General features: G+C 33.7%; 1 pseudogene; it reads left to right on the top strand.

Moving 5' to 3' along the window:
- The first annotated feature begins 4,557 nt into the window (after positions 1-4,557).
- Positions 4,558-26,341, top strand: LOC125095665 (40S ribosomal protein S6-like; annotated as a pseudogene).
- Positions 26,342-26,807: the final 466 nt, after the last annotated feature.

Below are 26,807 nucleotides of genomic sequence, written 5' to 3'. Positions count from 1 at the left end.
CATGGGGGGCTAAGGGGGTAGGAGAAGAGTAAATGAAACAAGATGGGATTGGGAGGGAGACAAACCATAAGTGACTCGTAACTTCACAAAACAAACTGAGGTTTGATGGAGGGAGTGGGGTTGGGAGGGGTGGTGGGGTTATGGACATTGGGGAGGGTATGTGCTATGGTGAGTGCTGTGAAGTGTGTAAACCTGGCGATTCACAGACCTGTACCCCGGGGATAAAAATATATTATATGTTTATAAAAAATTAAATTAAAAAAAAAGTCTGGTGAAAATACTTGATTGGAGCATCCCTAATAATCTTGGAGCAAGAACTTTAATGGATATAAGAATTTCATCTGAATGTGCCTCTCTCACGTGTGAATTGTTTTTATATGTTCACACTGCTTCTTGATAAAAAAGAATCATTATAAGGAATGTATTTATATTGACCTATGCTTATCTTGAAAATCTTTATGTTGATAGGTTTAATTTATTGAAGAAAAATTTTAGATGTAAGTAAACTGGAAATATTTAAGGTCAAATCTGCTAGGCTTGAAATTACTAAAATCAAGTGTCTCTAGAAACCTAAAGGGACTCTGAATTCCCAAAAGTTTTGCAACACAGCTCAAGCAAAAATTTAAAAACAATCATACACTGTTTTGTAAATACCAACTTTAGGCATTATTCTTATATCCTGCGGCATTTAGATACTCTCCAATGCCAGCAAGACTTTCTTTGATTTCTATGTTCCTTTGAGGGATTATTTACGTCTGACATTAGAAATTTTAAAAAAAGAAGATTTAGGGAAAAATGATGAAAGGAAGTTTTAAAAATTATTTTTTGTCTTCAGACACCACACTTCTGATGCAGAAAATAATAATCACACTACTTCTCCAAAGTAGAAAAAATATATGTAAAGTGACTTTAGAACAGAATGTGAAATGGACTAAATATAGCATGGTTGTCTGATAGAGTTTATACCACGGAAAGTTTTTTTTATTATTTATAAAACCAATTACACACTGGTTCAGAAGTCACATTTCACAGCTTGCCTTGTCAGATTACCACATGATTAAGACTGACAATGATTCTTTTCTTTCTTCCTGATCAAATGGCCCAGCCATTTTCCAGGGGCAGAACAGTGGAAAAAATGGAGTTCACTGTCTTGGCAGTCATCTGCTTCATGCTTTTGTCATATAACTCTTCTTCTACTTGAGGCAACCGTGACCTCCTTTCTGTTCCTTCCTGCTAATCTCTCCTTTACTCCTGCCCTCACTGACTGCAAATTCTACTGTGATGACTGTCTGACTCTTTTGGAAGCAGTCTCAGAGTATCAGGTCTAACAAAAGATGCCCTGCCAATAATTCCTACAAACATAGCATCAGAACTACTGAGATTTCCTTTGACAGAACAGAAGACTCAGTCTGTACTCATATTTTTGTTCTCCTCTGGCTGTGTGATCTTGGTCAAGGTTCTGCATTTCTCTCTGCTCACAAGCCTTGACTGTAAAATGGGGATAACAACAGTGCTACCAGTAGAGCTGCTGCAAGAATTGAACTATATAACGTTCATAAAACTAAAACTAAAATTGGAACTATGGCTCTTGCATGCTAATAATATTATTATTTTGCTAATTGTAACAGTACTATATTATAATATAGGATAACAGGAAGTTTTAATAATGCTAATGTCATTAATTATGAAACAAATTCACATGAAATAAGTTCAAGCTGAAATTTAAATAGTGTTTGGCTGAAATTGCAGGGATGAAAACCAGAATACAAAGTAAATACATGAATACAGAGCTACATATTATCAAGAATGGTGACATTGGCAAAGGAAAGGAAACAACAGCAGCTTTTACTTGTATCCACCAAGGTTTCAATACCCATCCTTCCTTCTGTAGATTGGGTGATAATTGATATATTACTTTATGACACAGACCTTTTGTTTAATTAAATTGAGGAAAATATCTCTACCTTCTGTGCTGTGACCCATAAGAAATCCATTAAAAGTTTATGTTATAATATCCTTATCCTAGTGCTTTGCTGTTCTCTTGTGTACTGGTCTCTCATTACTTTATGCATTTCTTACCCCAGCCTCCTCACAATGACCACCGGGTAAATCTTCACACTGTTTTTCTTTACTTACCATATGCATGTATCTTATATTGCAATTGCTAATATTGTGAACACGTGAATGGCCCTCTAGTTAATCCTTTCAAGATATTGTCCTTTTATTTTATAACATAGAAAGTATATGGCTAACTTCTTTCCATGGTATTTTAAGACCATTTTTTAACTCCAATAAAACAAGAATTTTGAATATACACTTAATATGGGAGAAGGATATTAAAATGTAAAGCATACATATTGCTTATGTGCCAGGTATTTTAAACTCACCATCTCATTTGAATCCTTAGGCAAATTTTTGCAAAGATTTTAGAACTTGGTAATACTAAAATGTAATTTATCTCAATTCCTTTAATTAGCAATCAATTATTAAATATATTTTATCAGAGCAATTCATGTATTAGTTTAGTATGTCATGTTGTAATCTGATTTGATTATGCACTTTTCAGAAGAATTGCATGGAAGGTATAGAGGGATGGGGATCCGTTTAAGAAAAGTGACCTAATAAAAGAACTCAGAGAATATAAATGTAAAAGAAAATATAGATATTATGTAGCCCATTCAATATAGGAAAACCCATTCAGTAACGTTTCTACCACCAACACATGTGTGCATTTGTTGACAGATAAAGAAAAGCAGAGACATATGAGAGAATTTCAGTGGAAAAGACAACACTCTAAGCCTTTTAATCATTTTCCAAAAGTCATGTGATCTATTCATTTATGCTCTAGTTTGTTCAAAAATAAGGCAAAATGCTCAACTCACTAAAACAAAAACAAAAACAAAACAAAAAACCTTTGACTATAAAAGGCAAGATTGTCTAATTTCAGTCTATTCCTCATCCTATGAAGAGAATCATTCTCCCGAAGGTGTGCCTCATGTAACCTAGTATTAAAAAGATCTAGATTTATGTGCCCATATGCTTTGGACCTGCTTTATGGTAAAGGCTGAACATTATTGCAGCACAGTGATGATTTGTGATCCAGTTGTGACTGTGATCATAGCCTCAACTAGTTCAAGGAAGGGGCTGTGTCTGCTAAGGCATAGAGCTGGATGAGTTGAATCATCTGAATGAACAGAAATTAAAATAACTACCATCCCCAGACACTGAAAAGGAGTGTTTTTTCTGCCTTTCTCAAAGATTCAGAAATTATGTGCCTAATTCTGCCATCTGCTGGTATGACACAGAACTAAAAGATGACAAAAATAGATTTTAATATGAATTTTGCAGGAGGCTTATATAATTAAGTTTTAACTTATTTTAATAAAGCAGCTCATGTTCTTTCAGGAAAGTTAGTGTGCTTTTCTTAGAGTCTATATTTCTTTAAAACATTATATAAATATATTCAATGAGGGAAAATAAATGCTGCAAGTATTTTTATACTCAAAATTCTTTATTTTCCATAGCTGCTTTAAAAACTTGGTATTAAAATAAAAGATTTGTATATAACGGAACTCAGAAAAGTATGCACACTAAGAGGGTATTTTTATAAGAGATGCAAGCATTAAATGTAAGTGTGGCTTGCAGAACTGTTAATTAAAAAAATAATAATAATAACTCCCATGTCCTTGGTTTTTCCAGCTTCTTGGCTTCCCATGACTTCTTTGCAACTGTGGGCCATGGAATCTTAGCCACAATAGAATCACGTGAGGAGAAACTATTGTATTATTGCTCTACAATGATCATACACATGACTTGAGCTAAATCTGTACTGAGAGAAATTATAGGGACACTGTGTAATTATGGTTTGCAAAGAAACCTATATGATTATAATTTGAGGAAGTTAAAGAAATTGTGTTTTTTTTTCACATTTGGGGACAAAATCTTTGTCTCATGAAAGCTGATTTTTTTTCTTTTAAAAGAAAGCAGACAATTATATACTCAGAAACATAATTAGTACAATATTGATTAAAGGCAAAAGGCACTTTAAAAAGACCACTTATTAGTCATGCATTTTTTCATTATGTCAAAAGAATATCTTAGGAAAAGGGAAAAAAAGAATTCAATGAATTAAAAAAAAAATCTTCAGTGTAGCTTATGCCCTATTTTCAACATCTTATCTGAACTAAAATTGTTCATGCTGATTAAATCCAAGCTAGTTAAAAATATTTGTAAAGGCTTTCATGTTTTCTGAGGTAGTTTTGCAGAAAGTAGAGCTTGAGGCAATGGCTTCTTTGATTAAAAAAGTATGTTTTCACAAAATGGTTACACAATATGTTTCACAACCAAATTGCTGATTTTTGCAAATATTTTGATGTTTCCTTTTTCATTTGTTTGTTGGTATCATATTTGCATAAATGTAGAATTTTAGACCTTGGAGTTACTGTTAATACCACTACTGTCTGCCTCTGATTTTCTTCTCTCTTGTTTTATTTAGTTCACTATGTTCACAGTTCATAGTCAAATGGCAATGACCGCAAAGGCCCACAAATGGCAGTAATGGCAATGATTGCTAGAGTTGCCACTACTAATGGAGTTCAGGTGATTTCTAGAAGTATGTACAGTAAATGTTTCTCCATATTTGTTTCATGGCAATCAAAGCTTGATGTCAAAGGAGCTAGTATCTTCTCTAATGGTACCCTTATTGCTATCCAAGATATCAGCCTGGTGTCCTTTGGTGTGCGATGACCTCATCTCATCTTCATCATCTCTTTCTCTTTCAAAGCCAGAGCTCTTTTCTACAGCCTTTGGAAATATTCTTTCAGCGAAACGGTCAAAATATATTGCCTTTATTCTTTCAAACACAGGTATCCCTGCTTTCTGAATGTTCACATTATACTAGCTTGCTTTTAGGAAAGACCTACATTAGTATGGTAAGGGGATTTTTTGTAAAAGCAAAATCTTTAGGACTTCTTTCAGCTAGCAAAAACAGGTACAAATTTCATAAAAGTGAAGTGCCATGACGGGAATTTTCTGAAAGAGGGCTACTCTTCACTTTATGCCATTTAGGCTTATGAAAGTTTTCATAGGAATGCTCTACTTTCTGATGGGGGGAAACCAGTATCATTAAATCCTTTTAGCTATCATTTGCAAAGTCTTATACCTAGAGTCAAGTATAGTCCATGGAAAATGGGGAAGAAAATAATTTGGGGGTAAATGCTAAGCTCTATTAATACTAAGAACATTATTATGAATTAATGTTCCTCACAAATTGAGCATTAAAGTAAATAATGTCACAGTGTATTGTATAACTCATTAAACAAAAAGAAAAGCAGGATCTTCCTTACAGAATATAATATTTTACATATACACATATATTTAATTTGAGGATTTTCTAATATGCTTATATGTTATGTATTATATATAATACTTATGTTATATATTAGTACATTTAATTTATCTTATTTGGGGATCCTGTAATATACATTACATTTTAATATATAAGATATGTAGTATATTATACACATATAATATATAACATGCATATTAAATATGTGTGTGTATATATATATGTGTATATATATATATATATATGTAAATCCTCAAATTCAAGCTAAAGTTTGATAAAGAACAATGTATTGATATAATCTCAAATTAGACAGCTCCAGCATGCTTGTTGGTTAATATACTTATTAGTTAATTTTAAAGAAGAGAAACCCTGTGGGCATCACCTTAACCAATTGATCAAAACTAAAATCACAGTATTATTGGTATGGTATGTCTAATGAAGAGCATGATGTGAATCTAATCATTAGGAAACATCAGACAAAGTCAGTTTAGCGACACTGTACAAAAAAAGTTGCCTGTATTTTTCAATAATGTCAAGGTTAAGAAAGAGAAACAATGGCTGTGGTACTGTTCTATATTAAAGGAGGCTACAGAAATAGCATAGCTAAATTCTGTGTGATTCTGTACAGGATCCTGAAAGTAAAACATGACCTATAAGCCATAAAGTTTGTTTGGAAAATTGATATTTAAATACGAACTCTAAACTGTCTCATGGTATTATTTGAATGTCGAGTTTTCCAATTTAAAAAATTAGTTTGATGGAGGGAGGGGGGTTAGTAGAGGGGGGGTGGGGTTATGGACATTGGGGAGGGTATGTGCTATGGTGAGTGCTGTAAAGTGTGTAAACCTGACGATTCACAGACCTCTACCCCTGGGGATAAAAATATATTATATGTTTATAAAAAATAAAATTTAAAAAAAAATTAGTTATGTAAAAGATTTCCCTCTTTTCTTGAAAATGCAAACTGAATTATTTAGGGATAAAGGGGCACAATACTTCCAACTTGCTCTTAAATGGTTCTGAAAACTAAATATGAACATGCATGTAAGTTTAGAAATAGAATTACAAAACAAATGAGACAAACTACTAAAAATTATAAGATTGTAAAAAGTGAGTGAAAATTTATTGTATTATTCTTGCAATTTTGATGTAAGTTTAAAGTTATAGCACATCAAAAGCTTTTAAAAGTAACCTCCCTTCTTATAACTGGCCCATTGTGCTCAGCAAACTTTGTGAACCATGGTTTTTTCCTTCTCTTCACCTGTTCCCTGAAGGCATTTTGATCCTTCATTCAAATAGATCCCTAGAAATGTGGTCAGATAGGCCTTCTGCATAAAACATTTATGTATATATAAATATCCTTACTGTGAGCAAAATTTGGTTGATTAATTAGAAAGGAAATGAGACTAACATTCTGTCAGGGATAGTTAATGGATGTATTAGATTACTTCATTAATTTGAGGGATTATATTATTGTATTAAAAGATATCCTTTATGCAGAACAGTGATCAAATTTTATAGCATTTAAAACATGCACAATAATATGGTCTTATCTATTAAGGATAAAAATGTAAATAAACAAGTATATAATAAACAAAAGTCTCCTTTCTTCCTTCCCAAATTAATAAAGAGTAGTAACAGTTTTTATCAACTCTAATTTCCCCCATGAAGGGAAATTAATTGGGATTAACATTTCTAATTAAAGAAAACATTCTTAATTACTTTATTTTACCATGTGTTCTTTTTTCCCCAAGTTAATATTATGTTATATAAGTTACATTTAGAAAAGATGGATGTTAAGAAACTGGTTTGTAAATCATTGCAAAGTATTTTCATATTTTGTATACTATAATAAGTATATCATAGTAGTATATTGACACCATAGTATCATAGAAAATACAAAGTATGGTTTATTTTTATTTTGGTAAATTGAGTGTTGTTGGTTTGCTAAGTAAATACCGGAGAACCAAAAAGCATCTTCAAGTGATTTATTTGTTTGTCTGTCTTTTTTTTTTTAAGATGTATTCATTTGAGGTGGGGAGTAAGGGCAGAGGAAAAGGAAAAGAGAATCCCAGCAGACTCTGTGCTCAGCAATTCACAACCTTGACATAACCTGAGCCACAACCCTGACATAACCTGAACCAATACCAAGAGTCAGCTGTTCAAATGACCGCACCATTCAGGTGCCCCTATTTGTTTATCTGTTTTAATGCATTTGGTACTTAACATTTGTTAGACACACTTCTTAGCATTTTGCGAATATTAATTGCTCTAATACTGAGGATAACCCTATAAAAGAAGTATCTTATTATCCCTATTTTAAACATTTGGAAACAGATGCCCAAAGGCTTTAATCAAATTGCTTAATGTCACATAGCTACTTTGCTTTTCAACAATATAAGTAAACATACAGCTATTATTTTTATTTTTGGCACATATACATATTTAATAAAAATATAAACATTCAGCTTGAGGCTACAATTTTAAATCACGTAAAAAATAATTTTGAACTTCAGTCTCTATATCATTAATTACTTTTTGTTTATGGTTCATAGGTTAGGAAAAGAGTTATAAAGATAACTGAAACTTAAAAATGTCAGCACCTCCCAAAATTCTGAAGGAATACACATCAAACTGTTAACAGTAGTATCCCTCTAGAAAGAAATGAGAATGAAGGCCGTAGCTTGGGAACCAAGGGGATGGTCACAATTTACTTTATCTGCCAATGTGCATATTGTTTGAATCTTTTGCAAAACTATATTCCTCTACGAGCTGTGTATTTTAGAATGCAATAATATAAAACAATGAAGAGGTAAAAAAAAAATTGTCAGCACCTCCCTTCTTATATTGGGACATAAAGTTAAATTTAAAATTCAAATAAGTCACTTGGAAATATTTGTGTTCTTTAATGAGTATGGACCATTCCATCTATCATCCTTTCTAGAAAATTGTAACTTAAATCACAAAATTGAATATTGGTGAGCTTAACAGTTGAATTTAAGTCTCAGTGACACAAGTTTACCCTTCAAATTTTAGTAAGTAAAATTACTTGTCAATTACTTCATTGTTTAAAATTTATGAATAATCCATTGCATGATGTCATATAAATCAGTTAATATAGAATTATAATACTATTATAGCCAACAGAATTTGGATTAAATAGCATATGACAGTATACAATTTTTGTTGGCAATACAAGACCCATGAACTCATGATTGGAGCGTTGAGTATCATGAGGCTTGGCAGCTCAGTGCCTACCATGAACCATTGGCAGAGCACCACATCCAGCAAGGAAGAATTTGCAAAGATTTAATTAAATCTTTATCCCATTATTTCATTTGTAAACCCTTGTCTCTTCTCCTTTTGCTATCTTAACTGAAGTTAGCATTCTGTTCAGTTCCTCTGAAAAAACAAATAAAAGCCAACTGAGGATACTGGAGATCATTTCAATTCTTCTGCAAGGATCACCTCTGAATTTATAGCTTTGACAAATTCTTTTCATTTTCCAAGATCTCCAAATGCTGAGGCTGTGGCATATATTTCTGGACCTCTTGACTATTTGTGACAAGAGTCCAAACTAATCTCTGTAGTTCTATACCTAATTCAGAATTTCTTCTAGCTTCCAATCCCAACTCAGTTCTCCATCATATAAACTCCTTTAGCTCTTACAAAACACATTTTCCTTTAAACACTGCTGTCAAAGAATCTGAGAAATATTGGAAAGCCTGACTGGTTAATTTACTTTAATCCACATGCATGCCTGCCTAAATATCTGATTCCTCAATCAAAATTCAAGGATGACTTTTTACAATAATCTATCTTTATTAGTATTTTTACTGATATCCCACTGAGCTCTTAGCATTCTTGAACTGATTCCTTCCCATAAAAAACTTCTCTGCTCAGCCCAATATGAAAGCCCTTTGCCCTTCTTGTGTATTGCCAAGCAATACCCTTAGTATGAAATTCTTCCATAACATCTTTTTCATTTTTGTTAAAAATCCTGCCCTCTCCCAGCCTACACTTAGGATTTCATGGAGAGCTCCCTACAACCAGTTGACAGAGGAAGAGAAGACTTCAACCTGGTTTACAGATCAGTTCTACTGGATTGCCGGCACCACCTGAAGGTGGATAGCAACCTCTGAGATCCTGCTGAAGATGATGTGCAGAGAAGTCCTCCCAGTGGGCAGAACTTCAGGCAGGACTACTGGTTATTCATTTTGTTTCAAATGAGAAATAGCCGGATGCACAATTACTGTACTGATTTACATTATGATTTAGCTTGACTGGTTAGTCAGGGACTTGGAAGGAGCATGACTGGAGAATATGTGACAAAGAAATTTGGGCAAGAGTTCTGTGGAATGGCTTTGACTTGGAAAAAAAAAAAAAAGAAGAAGAAGAAGAAGATGTTTGTGTCCTTTGTAAATACTTACCAAAAGGTGAACTCAGCAGGAAGAATTTTAATAATCAAATGATTAGGATGATCCATTTCGTGGATACAAGTTGTCCTCTTTTCCCAGACACCTCTGTTATTTCCCACTGGGCTGATGAACAAACCGGCACTGGTGGCAAGAATGGAAGTTATGCATGGGTTCAGCAACATGGATTTTCACTCACCAAGGCTAACTGCTAAGTGCCTAATCAATCTGTCAGCAGCAAAGACCAACCAACAGTGAGCCTCCAGTAAGACACCATTTCCTGGGGTGACTGGCCAGCCACCTGAAGCCATGTTGATTATAATAGACCATTTTCCATTATGCAAGAAGCAGCATTTTGTACTTAGTAAAATGAACACTTAATCTGGATATGAATTTGTCTGCAAGAGGTCTAAATCAACCTCATGTTTTTATTGGTTTCTGGTAGGAGAGTGCTCCCACTTTATTTCCACCTTAAATGTCATAGAAATTTTATTTCTTTACATATCCATGTACCTAATAGAGCCAGTATATTACCATCTATGAGAAAGATAGTTTCAGTATTGATAGAGCCAACTATTCTCTAATCCATTCCAAATTTGATACAAATCTACAAAACTATACCCATCAAATGTAAATTCCACAAATACAATATTCCAACAGACTTGAATTACAACTTTCAAGAGGGAAACCTTACAAATAAAAACCTTACAAATAAAAAATTCAATGTTTATAGCAGTAATGTCCACAATAGCCAAACTATGGAAAGAACCTAGATGTCCATCAACAGATGAATGGATAAAAAAAGATGTGGATATATATACAATGGAATACTTATGCAGCCATCAAAAGAAATGAAATCTTACCATTTGCGATGACGTGGATGGAACTAGAGGGTATTATGCTTAGCAAAATAAGTCAATCGGAGAAAGACAACTATCATATGATCTCCCTGATATGAGGAAGTAGAGATGCAACAGGGGTTGGTTAAGGGGGTAGAAAAAGAATAAATGAAACAAGATGGGATCGGGAGGGAGACAAACCAAAAGAGACTCTTAATGTCATAAAACAAACTGAGGGGGGCTGGAGGAAGGGGGGTAGGGAGAGGGTGGTGGGGTTATGGACATTGGGGAGGGTATGTGCTATGGTGAGTGCTGTGAAGTGTGTAAACCAGGTGATTCACAGACCTGTACCCCTGGGGCTAATAATATATTATATGTTTATAAAAAAAAAAAATATTTTTAAAAAACCTGAATTCAAAATTTGAAGTTATGGTCTCTTTAATTTTTTGTAATAAATAATATTTTATTCACTTTATGTGTTATAGTTTAAAATTGACATAAAAATACATAATTTCATTAATCATTTCTAATGACAATATACAGAATGATATGGAGAAAAGTTATATAAAAATGAATTTAAAAATAAAGCAACTATTTGTGTGTGCTTGCTAGCATTTTAATAATCTATTTTGTATTATGTACTCATATATGGGATTATTTTAAATCTCTTCAGTTTAATTTAATTTTACCTTTCTTATATATGATTTTTTGTAAGATTTTATTTATTTATTTGAGAGAGAGAGAGAGACCACAAGTGGGGAAAGAACACAAGGAGAGGGAGAGGGACAGGCAGACTTAGCGGGAATCATGATCTGAGCTAAAGTCAGATGCTTTAATTGACTGAGCCACCCAGGCGCCCCATATTTATGATTTTTTTAAATTAAAAAGTGACTTTAGGGCAGCATTTTATCGTTGTGAGAGGAAACAAACACATGCTTTTACATATTCATCAGCCACCAGGACTTTTCTTCTACATGAATTCATGATTTACTCACAACAAATGTTTGAGGTGAGATTCCTCATTACCATTTAAAATAATAATAATAATCCTGGGGTATAGAGAAGTTAATTAAGTTGCAAAGTTTTATACAAGCATGTTACAGACAGATCTATGATTCTAAGGTCTTTTTGTCCCCGCTGAACTTTTCATTTTAGCATTCATGTCACTAAAATATATTAATGTATTTAAAGTAACTGTTTTTCAGTATTTTTATCTACAAACAGCAATGTTGTCTTTACAGTTGTAGCAAATATTTTTCATATGCTTTGACTCCTGAATTACAGATTTTTCTTCTAAAATTTTATTTTTCTGATGAAATATTAAACTTTATCATTCAAAGAGTTAAGACCAAACCCTTTATAAATGTATATGTACTCAATATTTCCCATTTAATAATATGTTGGCACAGGGGCACCTGGGTGGCTCAGTCTGTTAAGCAGCTGCTTTCGGCTCAGGTCATGATCCCAGGGTCCTGGGATTGAGCCCCAAGTCGGGCTCCTTGCTTGGAGGGGAGCCCTTCTTCTCTCTCTCCCTCTACCTGCCTGCAGCTCCCCCTGCTTGTGCTCTCTCTCTCTCTCTCTCACTACCTCTCTGTCTGTGTCAAAAAAATAAATTAAAAAAAATCAAATAAATAAATAAAATTAAAAAAATAATAATATGTTGGCAGTTAACCAGTTCTACCTTTAACAGTTTAGTCAAATCCAGTACTCACATACCTAGGTCTGTGACTCAGTATGTAACTTAGAAGTTACAATATACCTGTTACAAAGAACAGAATATATCTAAACTATGTAGTAGATCAAGCCATAAAGAGCTAACAACATCGTGTATTTGTTAGGGTAACTAACAAAAGATGCACCTTACCCAGATATATTTTATGAATAAAAACAGTCAACATATGATGAAAATAAAAGTAGAATTTTTAAAAGGCATTTTAATTATTTACAGTGATCCAGACAACATCTGCATTGCCTGATGTCTGGTGTCAATGATATATGATGTGTTCTATGTCAGCTCTAGAAAGGATGTTGCAATTTCATGTGCATTTGGTTTTTAATATTACCTCTGCTTCTTAATTATTGGATGCTTTACTCACTTTCACCTTTGGTATTTTTCCTTATGGTGAAGTTGGAAGCGCTTACACTGAAAGCCAACACCAGGCTGAGCCACGGAGCTGATATTTGGGTATATTTTTCAGTCTACCATTCAGCATTATCCTCAGTGTTATTTTAAGTATCTATTCATGTCATTGGAGGAACAAGCACTTTTCCCAATTATAATCAGAACTTCAATTTGGGGTTCAAAAGTGAAGATGGGTTGGATGTGAAAAGCTGAGGTATCCATTTCCCGGAGTTATTTAAGTTTCCCAAATATGTTTGAAACATCTGCTCATTGGAGCCTAAGGACCAACGGCTGTTTCAAAATTGAATTCACATATAGCTAGGTAAAATGGGTTGGGTTTTTTTTTGTTTTGTTTTGTTTCTGGTTGTTGGTTTTTTTTTTTTATTTTTCTCAATAATGTTTCATTCTCTGATCCAAATATGTTAAATATATGTTCCTACTTGTTATAAGCCATCTGAAAAAAGTACTCTAAGTTTTTTCTTATCATTATTACTGCCTAAGAAAAGCTGTGTTAGCCACTGTACAAAACGTTCCAGAGAAGCAAGACACTCAATTTTGTTTTCTCTTTATTATTCCTTAAGCATTCTGCCTTACTTTGTTATTACATTAATCATCTGACATGAAAATCGATTCTAAAACATTTCAACACCTTCAAGAGAACTTTCATTTCCTATTTTCTTATCTGTTTGTAAGAGTTAATGTTTATCAGACTTTCCATTTTATCATAACCAAGCAGTGATAGGAATTTTCTTAAATTACACATTATGACAATGAACTTCCCACAAGACAATTTAAATGCAATTTGTTGTGCAGAAAATATTTTCCTTGAAAATGTTAATTGATCTCAGTGTTTAGACATTAATTTAAAAACACAATGCTAAGTAATCTAAGCTAAGAAGACCATGCTTATATTGTCTCTGAGATATGGTTATTTCCCCATAGTATAATGATCTCTAATGAAAATCAGAAGTCATAAGGACATGGTAACATAATGAATTTTCAGCTGAAAATGAAACTTGTGAAATAGGGATAATAGGAATGTTTAGTCCTTTTGGAGGGGTAAAAAGAGCATGACATAAACTAAAAGATTGTTTGGGGATTAACATACTAATTATACATATATAAGAAAAATATTTGTCTGCTCCTTGCACTTAAATGACACTTATTTTAATTGTTTGATGTAATACATCTGTTGGAAGAAATATACTGAAAATTTCTGAGGTGAATCATGTCAGTAGGTGCACTACTGAGATTATTTTAGATTTTGTGAGAAACATGTTAAAGACTTGGAGAGTAAATAAAAAAATAATCACTAGTATTTCCCTATTTTTACAAATATTCTGAGTCAAACTGCCAACCTGCATCACAAATACACATTTTAAAAAACATATTAAGAGATGCAGTAATTCTTTTTAAATAAAATATCATATCTGCTGAAATGCATTACGTCCTATATACTGTACTAGACATACAAGACTGAAAAAACAAACAAACATTATTTAAGTGGTTTACATTTCAAAAATGTCAAAATATATCCAAATATTATATATATGAGAAAAAGTATTGTGTATGTATATATATATAATTTGAAATATAAATATATATGAAATACACATATGAAGACACCAAATATCAACTCTAAACAATTAAGCATTTTAGTTAAACATTAAGCCACATTTCATAACTCTTTTGATTTAGAATAAATTTATAACTTTTTGTTGAAGTAATTGAAATAAAATAATTAAAATTGGTATTTGGTACTGGCCAGATTTTAATTTATAAGAATTAATCTTATTTAAACCAATTTTACCAGTCTACAAGAATATAAAAACTATAGGTGGCTTTGGAGAGTGCATTTGATTACCTTTATTTTTCAAAAACAATTTTTGAAATCATCTTGAAGATTGATGGACCAAAATTTTCACCTTGTTTTGTTTCTGTTTGCATTGAGTAAATATAACTCCCAGAATATCAGAGAGGACTAGAAGTATGATGATTAACTTTGCATCTCATTTAACTAAAATGAGAATGTGTGTTTCTGTTTCAACTCATTAAATACAGTTGAGTTGCCCCTTTATCTTATTGCTTGGAATGGGAGTTAGAATTTTTTGAAAAAGTAGTAAGTTCAAAGACTGTATCTTAAAAAAAAGTTTATCATTCTAACTTCTCCTTTTCTTGAAATCTGTTATTTCTACCAGGAAAAAAAAAAGAAGACAGAAAGAAAGATATTTCCTTTTATTACTTAGAGGTCTTTATTTGAAGACCGTGACCAGAGGAAAATAGGCAGTGACATTAATTACCAGTGAGTGGAGCAAAACATAAGGAGCACTCAAGTTGTTTTTCACCGAGTATATAATTCAGGAAACAAACATGTACCTAGATAACAAAGGAGATTTTGAAATAAAAATGAGCATTACGTAACAGTAACAGAGCCAATAAACAATAATATTTGAAAGTGTATGTAAATCTGAAAGTAAAATACTTCTAAAAACCTTACAAATATTAGAAGAGGTGGTATTATCAAGGAAGATATGAGTAGAGCAAAAGTGAAAACATTTTCTGGGGAATTAGAGAAACAGACATGCAAACAATGCATGAATTTATAGAGAGAGGAGGGAGGAATCTACCTATTTATACAAGATGGCAATATATAGTCCAGGTCAGTAAGTAAAAAGTTCAGCTTATTTACATTGTCTAAACAGGACTAATAGAAATGTTGACTTGAAAATTTACTGTGGTACTGATTCTTCTCCACCCCCCACCTCTCTCCAAACTTAATGTAGGATCCTGATTAGTTTCTAAGTTCTGAAACAAAGCTAATCTCTTTTTAGTGCTAAATACATGTTATTAAACAATGGCATCTCCCATTGGGAAGACTGTCAAAAAAACTACATATGAATGGAGATAGAAAAAGGGAGCATATCCAGACATGTAAATATTTAGTTACAGATTACAACCATTTCCTTGAGTTATACTATCTACGTCTTCAACAAAATAGTAGCAGAGTTCTTTTTTGAAGTCAAGGTAATTTCACTCATTATATATCTTGAAGTGATATTTTGATAGTTGATATTTTTGGTAATTAAATACAAATTGATTATGTAGTCATGATTTTACTCTGTCAGCTAATTGCCAAAGAGGTTACTACCAGTTGATTGTGATTAGTGCTAATAGAATTCTTTTTTTCTTTTTTTCCTTTAAGTAGACTCCACACTCAGCCTGGAGCCTAATACGAGTCTTGAACTCAGGACCTGAGATCAAGACCTGAGCTGAGATCTAGAGTCAGATGCTTAAACAACTGAGCCACTCAGGTGACTCACTAATGCAATTCTTTAATACATAAATAATAATGAGCATAGCCAATAGTAATGAGACTCCCAAGAGTTAAGTAATTAATTATGTTGGTCTTTAGGTTAAACAGAAACAAATAGCATAATGCATGCCATCAAAATTCTATTCATTATGAGCCATTCCTAGTATATCTCTAATATTTGTGGTTTAAACTTAGTCACTAGTGAACTTGTTACCAATAGTTTCCATATATTAAGTATATAAAATAAAACATTTTATTTTCCAGGCACTGCAAAAAAAAAAAAAAATCATTCCTAACACTGTGCATTATGAAGAACGTAGACAAACAGTTTAGGTTTCTATCGCTGTATGACAAAGAAATATTACTTTAGAGGCTTAAACAACACCCATTTATTATTTCATAATTTCTGTTGGTCAAGAATCTGGTCGCAAGATAACTAGACTCTATGCTCAAAGACTTGCGGGCTGAAATCAGGGTGAAGAGCAGCCCATGTTTTTTTAGGCAATAAGAAAAATCACTTTAACGTCATTCAAGTTGTCAAAATTCAGTCTCTAGCAGTTATGGGACTTCCTTGTCATGTGACCCCTTTAATGTCATGTGACATTAAAAGCCAGAAATGGAGACTCTTACTCTTTTTTTATTAATTAATTAATTAATTAATTTTAATAAACATATAATGTATTTTTATCCCCAGGGGTACAGGTCTGTGAATCACCAGATTTACACACTTCACAACACTCACCATAGCACATACCCTCCCCAATGTCCATAACCCCACCTCCCTCTCCCAACCCCCCTCCCCCCAGCAACCCTCAGTTTGTTTTGTGAGATTAAGAGTCACTTATGGTTTATGGAGACTCTTACTCTTATTTATTCCTTCTCATGCTTCGCATCTTTCTTTCCTTCCCTCCCTCCCTCCCACACTCCCTCCATTCCTTCCTTCCTTCCTTCCAGATTTTATTTATTTATTTGAGAGAGAAGAGTGAGTGGGAGGGAGAAAGAATCTGAAGCAGAGTGCACTCTGCACTGAGTTCAAAGCCTGACCCTAGGCTCAACCTCATGATCTTGAGATCATGACCTAAGTTGAAACCAAGAGTTAGATGCTCAGTCAACTGAGCCACCCAGGCACCCCTACATCTTTTTCATTAGGAGGAGCTGAGTTTCTTTTAAGTGATTATCTAATTAGGTTAGACCTGTCAAGGATAATACTACATTTTATCAATAACTGATTTGTGACTTTAAAGATGTCCTCAAATCCCTTCATATCAGCACCTGATTGATTTAATAATGTGAGAAAAACTGTATGTACACCAGAAAAAAATGGATCTTGAGGGGTCATCTTATAATTCTGCCTAAGATAAAAAGTGCATTGAAAACCTAAAGAGGTTGAAATTATCCCTATGTATTTAACCAGGACTGGAGCATTCCTCCACTGCCTACTACCAGGGTAGAGAAAATCTATATTATAACCTAATTGTACATGGAAATTGATAACACAAATAAATTATTTGAATTTCATTTTTCAAAGAGTGTGGAAAGATTTTCTTTTTACCCAAATTCCTTCAAGGAAAAACCAGGATTTCATAAATAGAGAACTAAGGAAATTCGAAAATAGACTAATATATATGAGTAATGAAAGTTCTAGCACAGTGAGGGGTCCCTTTCACAAAACCTGCCAGTGCTCTTACCCATGCATAAATAGCTCATGACATACCAAATTATCCTTATTCCTTGAACAGCCCATACAGTGTCATGTCTGTTCTATTTGTTCATTTTATTCTGTGTGGATTGTCTAGCCATTCTGGGTGTGCCCATAAACCTCCTTCTATTTCCAAAACATTTATCTGATATATTAATACTTGTCTGAAAGTATTCCTTTTTTCTGGGATCCCACAATAACTTGTTTTTTTTTTTTTTTTGACTGAAGGCTGGATTCCCATTCCCATTCCCATTCCCACAATTCATATGTTGAAGCCCTATCCTGCAATGTGATGGCATTTAGAAGTGAGGCCTTGGGAGGTAATTAGGTTGTAGATAAGGTCATGAAGTTAGAGCCTTCATGATGGGATTGATGTATAATAAAAGAGGAAGAAAGATCAGAGCTTTTTTTCTCTCTGCCATATGAGGACACAGTAAAAAGATGATTATTTGCAACAGAAAAGAATTGAAGTTTTACATATTACATCAACACATAGGAAAAATTATTTGGCTGCCAAAATGTCACCTTTTACCATCCATAAAATCATTTCATTTTGATGGACCCTAGTATTTGCTCATATTTTGGTAAAATATTACTGCTAGAAAAAAATAAATCACATGGTTTCCAGGCATAAGAACAAAATTATCTTGGATCATTAAGTAATATCTAATTTCTAAAATAATCAGCAAACAGAGCAAGATAAGGAACTAAGTATCAAAGGGCAAACCTACATGCTCAAACTAGTAAAAATACAGATATGGAAAAATGAGCTTGCTTTCATGTCTTCATACAGCATGGGTGGAATTTTGGAGGCATTTATTTAAAAGTTTAATGTCATCCAATATCATATGAATAACTCTATGTAATCCATAAACACATTTCTTCATAAACTATATGGCATATTATTGGTACAAGTTAAGGTCATGTGAAATTTATAGATATACTTGTGTTTCTAACCAATACATCTTGACCATTCCACAAAGCATGAAACAGTATTTGTTTGATATTGATAGATTGTCAGAAAAGGACAATCAACTTAGAATGGTCAATAGTCTAAAAAATTTTAAGAATAGAACAAAAAAGGTGCCAATTTAGTTACTGTAGTGAAATATTTATTAAGGGCAAAGTAATCACGCATGCTCTCAAGTACACCAAAATAAATAAATGTACTCTTCAACCAGCCAAGAAATAGAAAAATGAAAGATTTGTGAAACTAATTCTGATTCTAATAAAAATTTATCAGCTAAATAAATCATAAAAGTCACAACATGCGGCATGTCATAATGTGTAATAGTGTTTTGGGTTTACATGTATTGATTACATACAATTTAAATGCAATAATTTTCCATTTATACTTTTGACAGTGAATTATTTCACTTTTCCAGGATAGTGTAATCACTATGCACACATAATCTAACTATAATGCCTAGTTATATTGACATGTAAAAACTACTTTTTGGCTCAATAATTCGTTAATTAGTTTATGTTAATTCTCATCTTTAATTTGCATGCTTTGAGTTCTAAGTGCCTGATTTTGTGCTTGTTTTGCTATACTAATCTCACTGGAGCCTGCCAACTCTGAAAACTGGACTCACATTCTGTGTTTCACAAATGAAATTTGTAACTGAGGTTAAGGTAGGTTAAATAAACCACTCAACATCAAACCACCAATATGTATGTCAAAGCCAGAACTGAAAATAAGTATGACCTGCTTAAAATTGGGGACATATCACAATCTAAACTCATATCCCAATTTTTCTTATTTCTCTCTCAGGTATTCAAATCTAATATTAGGATTGTGACATTGTATATGGTGGAAATGAGAAAAGGCAAACAATCTCATATTTGTTGTTTGCCTATATGAAATTTAAAAAATGAGAATTGTTGAATGAGATGATGTTAGGTTCTTCATCATCATCAATTTTCTGATAAATGGATATGGAAAAGGACATATGTAAATTCCTGCAGCTATTTTTAGTAATATAACTAATGAACGTAGGCATTCTCCAAACATTCAGTTACATTTATTTCACACTGACCAATCAGTTATTCAATGTGTCAAGCCAGACTATAGGTAAAGACAAATATTCTAGCAGCATTTTCCAAGAAAAATTTAGTTCCTTTTTTAACATCAAAAACCAATATTAATATTGAAGAATTAAAATCAAATCATCAAAGGAAACTTAACGGAATAGTCATTATGCAAGTCTAATTCACTCTTAGCTGCTGCCCTACAGCAAAGCTCTCACCTATTTCTAAAGGAATAAAAGAGAAATTAACATATTCCCCCAATGGTCCAGAGATTCATTTTCTTAACTTTATAAAACAATAGAGAGCTTTCAAAGACTAGTTCAAATTTCTCAACTAATATTTGGATTGATTTTACAGACATTAAAAATATTGTAGAAATATATTATATAACTCTAATTCTTAAAATATGTAAGTTAATAGGTGGAAGGGAATACTAAGGGCACAGCCAGTGTTTATGTTCATGTTGTCAACCATTGATACAATTCCAGGGCTCAAAAAATAAATAAATAAATAAATAAATAAATAAATAAATAAATCGGAGGTCAATCTGGTAGATCTGCCAGGTACCCAGCTGTTTGATGTCTGAATGTCCTCTGGGCACTACCAGAAAGAATTAAAAGGATTACCTAAAACACATATGCCCACTCTCTCCATTGTTTCCTATCAATGGGACTCCCATCTTCTCTGAGTTCCAGTTACCACATAAATGTCAACCCATCCACTTTCTAATGCTCCCTAAATCTTCCCCTAACATTCATTTTATTTTGACAGATCTCTCTCTTCGAGAATTCTGTGAACTCTTCAAGAATGAGTTGGAGAAAAGACAGCATGAATGATATTGTTTCTTTACCTCATCAAAAAATGGAAAGCTATAGTTTTCATTGCTACATTTTTTTAAAACTTATAATATTTTCAGGTATGACATATGGCATATTATAGTTTAAATAAAACTGATGAATCAGCTATAAATTCTAATGACATAGACATAAATGAAATAATATTAGTGTCAAAAGCAGAGCAGTATAGTCTAAGGAATTAAAATAATCAAATTCACTGACAAACTGAATTTATGGGTGTAAAGAAATAAAAATTTGAACAATTGCAAAAATTTATACTATAATTTCCACATCCAGTATTTCAACATTTGAAATTCTCCCTTCAGAGTTCTGATTATGCAAGACATATCTATAAAACAAATAGTTTATTATACAATTTTTAAATGTGACCACCATACATTCTTCATTGAATGTGATAGTGGAATTTTAAAATATTTTACCTAATATTTGTGGGCTAGCAGAAAGACAAGGCCAATTTAAGTTGCATAATCTTAGAATGCTTTACTAATTCAATAACCCACAGAAGCAGATAGAAAAGTAACAGTAAAAACCCTGCCTCAAAGATCATACTACTCAAAGGAGTAGTATGATACTTTGTATTTATTTAATTCATCTGTGTTGTCATATATTTTTACAATCCCATTTTAGTTAAGACTTCTGAAATCACTGTAGAAATCCAAATCCTATAATAAGCAACAGAGACACCAAGGGAATGATGAATAATTTACAAAACTATTAATCTTACAAAACTCAGAATATTTCACATATAAAGGCCTTTTACTGATCTTATGTTCCCATCAATTTCATTGAACAACATTTTAAAGCACACTACTCTGGATGTCAGAGATTTATTCATTCATAAAATCAATACTATTGATCACCTAACATGTCATACATACTTTAGATGCCACGTTTGCAATAAGTAGTGAACAAGAAAGAAAATTTCCCTACCCTCATAGGGCTTAAATACATAGATACTTCATTATATCATCTAATTTCTGAAAGTGTTAATATCATGAAGAAAAAGAAAACAGTAAATGATGCAGTGGGTTTATTTGGGTATTATTTTAGGTAGAACTGATAGCAAGACTATGGTGATGAAGACAACTTTCGAGAAACCCAAATGAAATGAGGGCCTGAGTTACCTGATCAGAATTCAAGGTGGAGAAAACAGAAAGTCTAATAGTCCAGAATTTGGAACAAGTTTGGCTTGTTCAACACAGCAGAGCAATATTTTGGTGAATGGGAGACAAGTAGGGTATGAAGACACCTGGTCATGCAGGTCTTGAGGACTGCAGATAGGATTTTATATTTATTATAGGTGTGATGAGAGTCCATTGGAAATTTATGATTCTGAAAGCCAATTCTAGATTCTGTGTTGCAAAATCAGGGTAGACAGGAAGAGTAAAAACAGACTAGTTAGCAGGTTGTTGCTCAAGTTCAGGCAAGTCATAAATAAATACTACTGGTTTCAGTGCTGACATGTTAGAGCTTAGAATTTGTCACTCCTGTTCTCAAAACAAGAAAGAAAAAAAAAACTGAGAAAGTTGAAGAAAAAAAAATCTTGATTTCTTTTTCTTGGAACTATCAGAAAATCAAGGACAGATGAATGAAAAGAATTATAGCTATGAGCTGCTTACCTAGAACAGAGAAGCTTCTGGAGCTATAAACTGTTAAGAGCCTTCAATCAGAACTCTCATGAATTGTTGGAGGCTGAGTGTGTCTAGCATGAAAAACTCCAAGGGACTGGAACCATAGCACCACTTCATACACACATACGTGTGTTGTATGTATTTTAACTCCAGGAATTCCATTAGCTTCCCACCATAAAGAGCCAAGAAAAACAATCCTCTCTGGGCTCTGACAGTAGAGTAGAAAACTAAACATTCTGAAGTATACAAGCAGAGTATTCTTTTTGTTTTACTGAGAGAGGGAAATCCATTCATACTTAGTATGGTTTGAGTAATACAAACTTTGTCTCTGATACAGGAATTTTGTGTTTTTTGTTTTTTTTGTTGTTGTTTTGTTTTGTTTTTTACTAGAATCCATAAAACTCTGGTATACTGACATGTTAGCTGGCAAATAAGAGAAATGTCAGATATTTCACAATTCTTGATAAAATAAACATCATCTAGAAAGTTATCTAAATTGAGGAAAGACCCCTATATAGTCTCTGGACAAAGGTAACTATTCTTTTGCAACTTTTCCTTACCCAGAGGTTTCAGGGAAATCTGGGAATTAAAGTATATCTAGCACATTCACTCACATGTCAGCATCCCATGTGTCAGAAATGCACTCCTTCCCTATCAGGGACTGACTCTATAGGGACTTGAAGGGCTGTGAGTTCAACCATCGCAGCAATTTAGATACTCAATCATGAGATCCTCACTCAGATGACTTTTTTTTTTTTTTTAAATCATAGTTAACTCTAGTCACTGAAGGAGAGGGGAACTTTCAATGTTTATATAAAATCTATTTAACTTTCACACTATGGCTTGGCATTTGGCTGATCTGATAATGTAAGTTATTTTATTTTTAAGTTTGTTAATGATAGTAAAGATAAATCAGCTGTCTATGAGAATTTTCAAATATTCTTTATTTTTGGAAAATTCCAAAAATATTACACTGGCCAGTGCATTTCCTTTTTTTTTTTTTTTTTAAGATTTTTATTTATTTATTTGTTAGAGAGAGAACACAAGCAGGCAGAGTGGCAGGCAGAGGCAGAGAGAAAAGCAGGCTCCCTGCTGGACAAGGAGCCCAATGTGGGACTTGATCCCAGGGACCCCAGGATCATGACCTGAGCTGAAGGCAGCAGCTCAACCGACTGAGCCACCCAGGCGTCCCAGTGTATTTCCTTCTACCTGAGTACCATCCTAATTCAACTCCGATGAGAGTTCTAATTGTAATGGTCCCTGAGAAAGAAGAAGCTAGATTGTTTACCCACAAAATTTTGTCAATAATTGGTTAAACCCATGGTACTTCCAGACTTCTCTATAAACAGCAAGACTCGGGTGGCCAGACCAAACCTCAGACAAAGATTTGTAGGCCCTAGAATTTAGATTCTGACCTGTATACATGAAGAAAAAAAAAAAAATAGCAAGTTCCAGAGATGTTGGCAGGGCACTTACAGTGTCTGGTACTTCTAGAAACATCCTTCACACCAACACTGCAAAAACATTTGTTTCTCCAAAGCACAATTCAAGCACACATGTGCACCAAATACTCCTAAAAGTGGGACACAGTGACAAATTGATTCCTGAATCACCTGTACTCATTTTATTTAATAGAATTCACTAAAAGATTGCTTAGATTAGTGCATTTCTTTTAACACTGGAGTGAATTGAAAGAAAAATAAACGTTTTTAATGGTACTGTCCAATACTACTGGAAATGAAGATAAAAAAATAATAAATAAGAGTATAAACCATTCTAGAAGTAATCTCAAGATGTGAACTTGGTTAGGTAAAATATGAAAATACCAGATGGTTTAACTCTAAAAGCCACTAAGTTACAAATGTTAATGAGTTGGAAATGTTTCATTACTGAGATATTAAAAGCGGTAATGACAATAGAACAATTTGAAAGTTCAGGCTCACATGATTCTCAAAGAGGGGAAATCAACTCACATTATGTCTTAAGAATCAAATAACTAAGGCTGAGAATTCCTGCTTTAGCTGAAGTTATACAGCTTTCTCTAAAGTATTAGGGTAAGGACATTGTTACATAGCAAATCAGCAAAACTAGCAAATCGAAAATCTCAGTTGGTTAGTATCCAAATCTTGATTTCAGCTTAGGTTCTGATCTCAACATTATGGAATCGAACCCCTAGTCAGGCTTCATGCTCAGCATGGAGTCTGCTTATGCCTCTCCCTCTCCCTGCTTTCATGCTCTCTTTCTCTCTCTCAAGTAAGTAAATAAAATAAAATATTTAAAAAAAAATGGGGCACCTGGGTGTCTCAGTCATTAAGTGTCTGCCTTTGGCTCAGGTCATGATCCCAGAGTCCTGGGATCCAGCCCCACATCCGGGCTCCCTGCTCAGTGAAAAGCCTGCTTCTCCCTCTCCCGCTCCTCATGCTTGTGTTCCTTCTCTCACTGTGTGTCTCTCTCTGTCAAATAAACAAGTAAATATTTAAAGAAAACAAAAAAAAGAAGATGGAAAGATGCAGGAAGGATATTTTTAAAGAAATCGAGTAGTTTATAAATGATTTTAACTATATTAAACTCACTGCATATTGGGTATTTTGATGATGAATTGGTGATTAGTACATGAAAATATTAATTAAATATAAGGAAGTTGTAAATATGTGAGAAACAGTATTGGGTGGTTTATGAGGGATACTACTTATCATTCATTGTTTTAAGTCAATGTGGTTGAGGGGTGCCTGGGTGACTCAGTGGATTGAAGTCTCTGCCTTCGGTTCAGGTCATGATCTCAGGGCCCTGGGATCAAGCCCCTCATTGGGCTCTCTGCTCAGCAGGGAGCCTGCTTCCCCCTCTGCCTCTGCCTGACTCTCTGCCTATTTGTGATCTCTTTCTCTGTCAAATAAATAAATAAAATCTTTTTTTAAAAAGTCAATATGGTTGAGAATTCAAAATACAAGGAATAGCCATCTAAACATGATATTGAAAATATAGAAGAAATAGAAGTCACATGGAATATAAAAAGAATCACACACTGCTTCACCTGCAGAGCAAAAATTGAAAAGCACAAGGAATGCCTGCTATTTTTCATTATAAAGCTTTCTGGTTGTATTTTATTATTATACATTTAAGTATTTATACTATTACTCTAATGAAAATAATTATTTTCTGGTTTGAAAAAAAAATTAATGTAGATTCATAGGATCCACCATATTCCAGGCCAAAAAAAAAAAAAAAAAGGAAAGGAAACATAAAATAGATTTTGAACTCTTGACATCATATTTTTTTATTCAATACCACAGTATGATGAAGTAAAATTAAGAACTAAAACTCTTTCTTGTAGTACTTCAGAAGTGATAGGCTCCTTTAGGATAAAGCTCAGCATCTCTTTCTCAACCTCTGAATTTCTGCCAGAAATTCAATGAAGTGGATGATAAATCCAAACTTCACAACTTTTATGAGAAGTGTATGGCACAGAAGTTGCTGCTGATGCTCTGGGTGAAGAAAGGAAGGGTTGTGTGGTCCGAACCAGTGGTGGCAACAAATAACAAGGCTTCCTCATGAAACAGAGTGTCTTAACCCGTCACCATGTCCACCTGGTCCTGAGTAAGGGGTATCCCTACTACAGACCAGAGAGGACTGGAGAAAGCGAGCACAAATCTGTATGAGACTGCATAGTGGATCCCAATCTCAGTGTTCTCAACTTGATCATGTTTAAAAAAAAAAAAAAAGAAGAAGAAGGATATACCTGGACTCACTGATACTACTGTGCCTCATTGCCTAGGACCCAAAAGAGCTAACTGAATTCACAAAATTTTCAAACTTTCTAAAGAAGATGACATGCCTGTATGTTGTGAGAAAAATCCCTAAACAAAGAAGGTAAGAAAGCTAGAACCAAAGGGCCCTAGATTCAGCATCTTGTTACTTCACCTGTTTCCAACACAAATGTCGGCATATCACTCTGAAGAAACAGCATACTAAGAAAAATAAGGGAAAGACTGCAGAATATGCTAAACTTCTGGCCAAGAGAATGATGGAGGCCAAAGAAAAATGCCAGAAACAAATCACCAAGAGACAGAGACTGAGTTTTTACCTCTAAGTCTGAGTCCAGTCAAATATGAGATCCTCTCTCTCTCCCTTTTTTTTTTTTTAAGATTTTATTTATTTATTTGATGGAGTGAGAGAGAGAGAGCACAAACAGGGAGAATGGCAAGCAGAGGGAGAAGGAGAAGCAGACTCCCAAATAAACAGGGAGCCTGAGGCGGGGCTGGATCCCAGGATCCTGGGATAATAACCTGAGTCAAAGGCAGACACTTAATTGACTGAGCCACTCAGGTGCCCCAAAAATTAGATTTTCTAAGAGTAGCAAATAGATCAGACATTTAAAAAAAAAAAAAAGGGGGCGCCTGGGTGGCTCAGTGGATTAAGCCTCTGCCTTCGGCTCAGGTCATGGTCTCAGGGTCCTGGGATTGAGCCCCACATCCGCCTCAGCATCCCTGCTGAGTGGAGAGCCTGCTTCCCCCTCTCTCTCTGCCTGACTCTCTGCCTACTTGTGATCTCTCTGT

The sequence above is a fragment of the Lutra lutra genome, chromosome 3 (genome assembly GCF_902655055.1).
Source record: "Lutra lutra chromosome 3, mLutLut1.2, whole genome shotgun sequence".
Lineage (NCBI taxonomy): Eukaryota > Metazoa > Chordata > Mammalia > Carnivora > Mustelidae > Lutra > Lutra lutra.
Note: the sequence above shows the minus strand (reverse complement) of the source record. Positions and strands in the feature narration are given on the sequence as shown.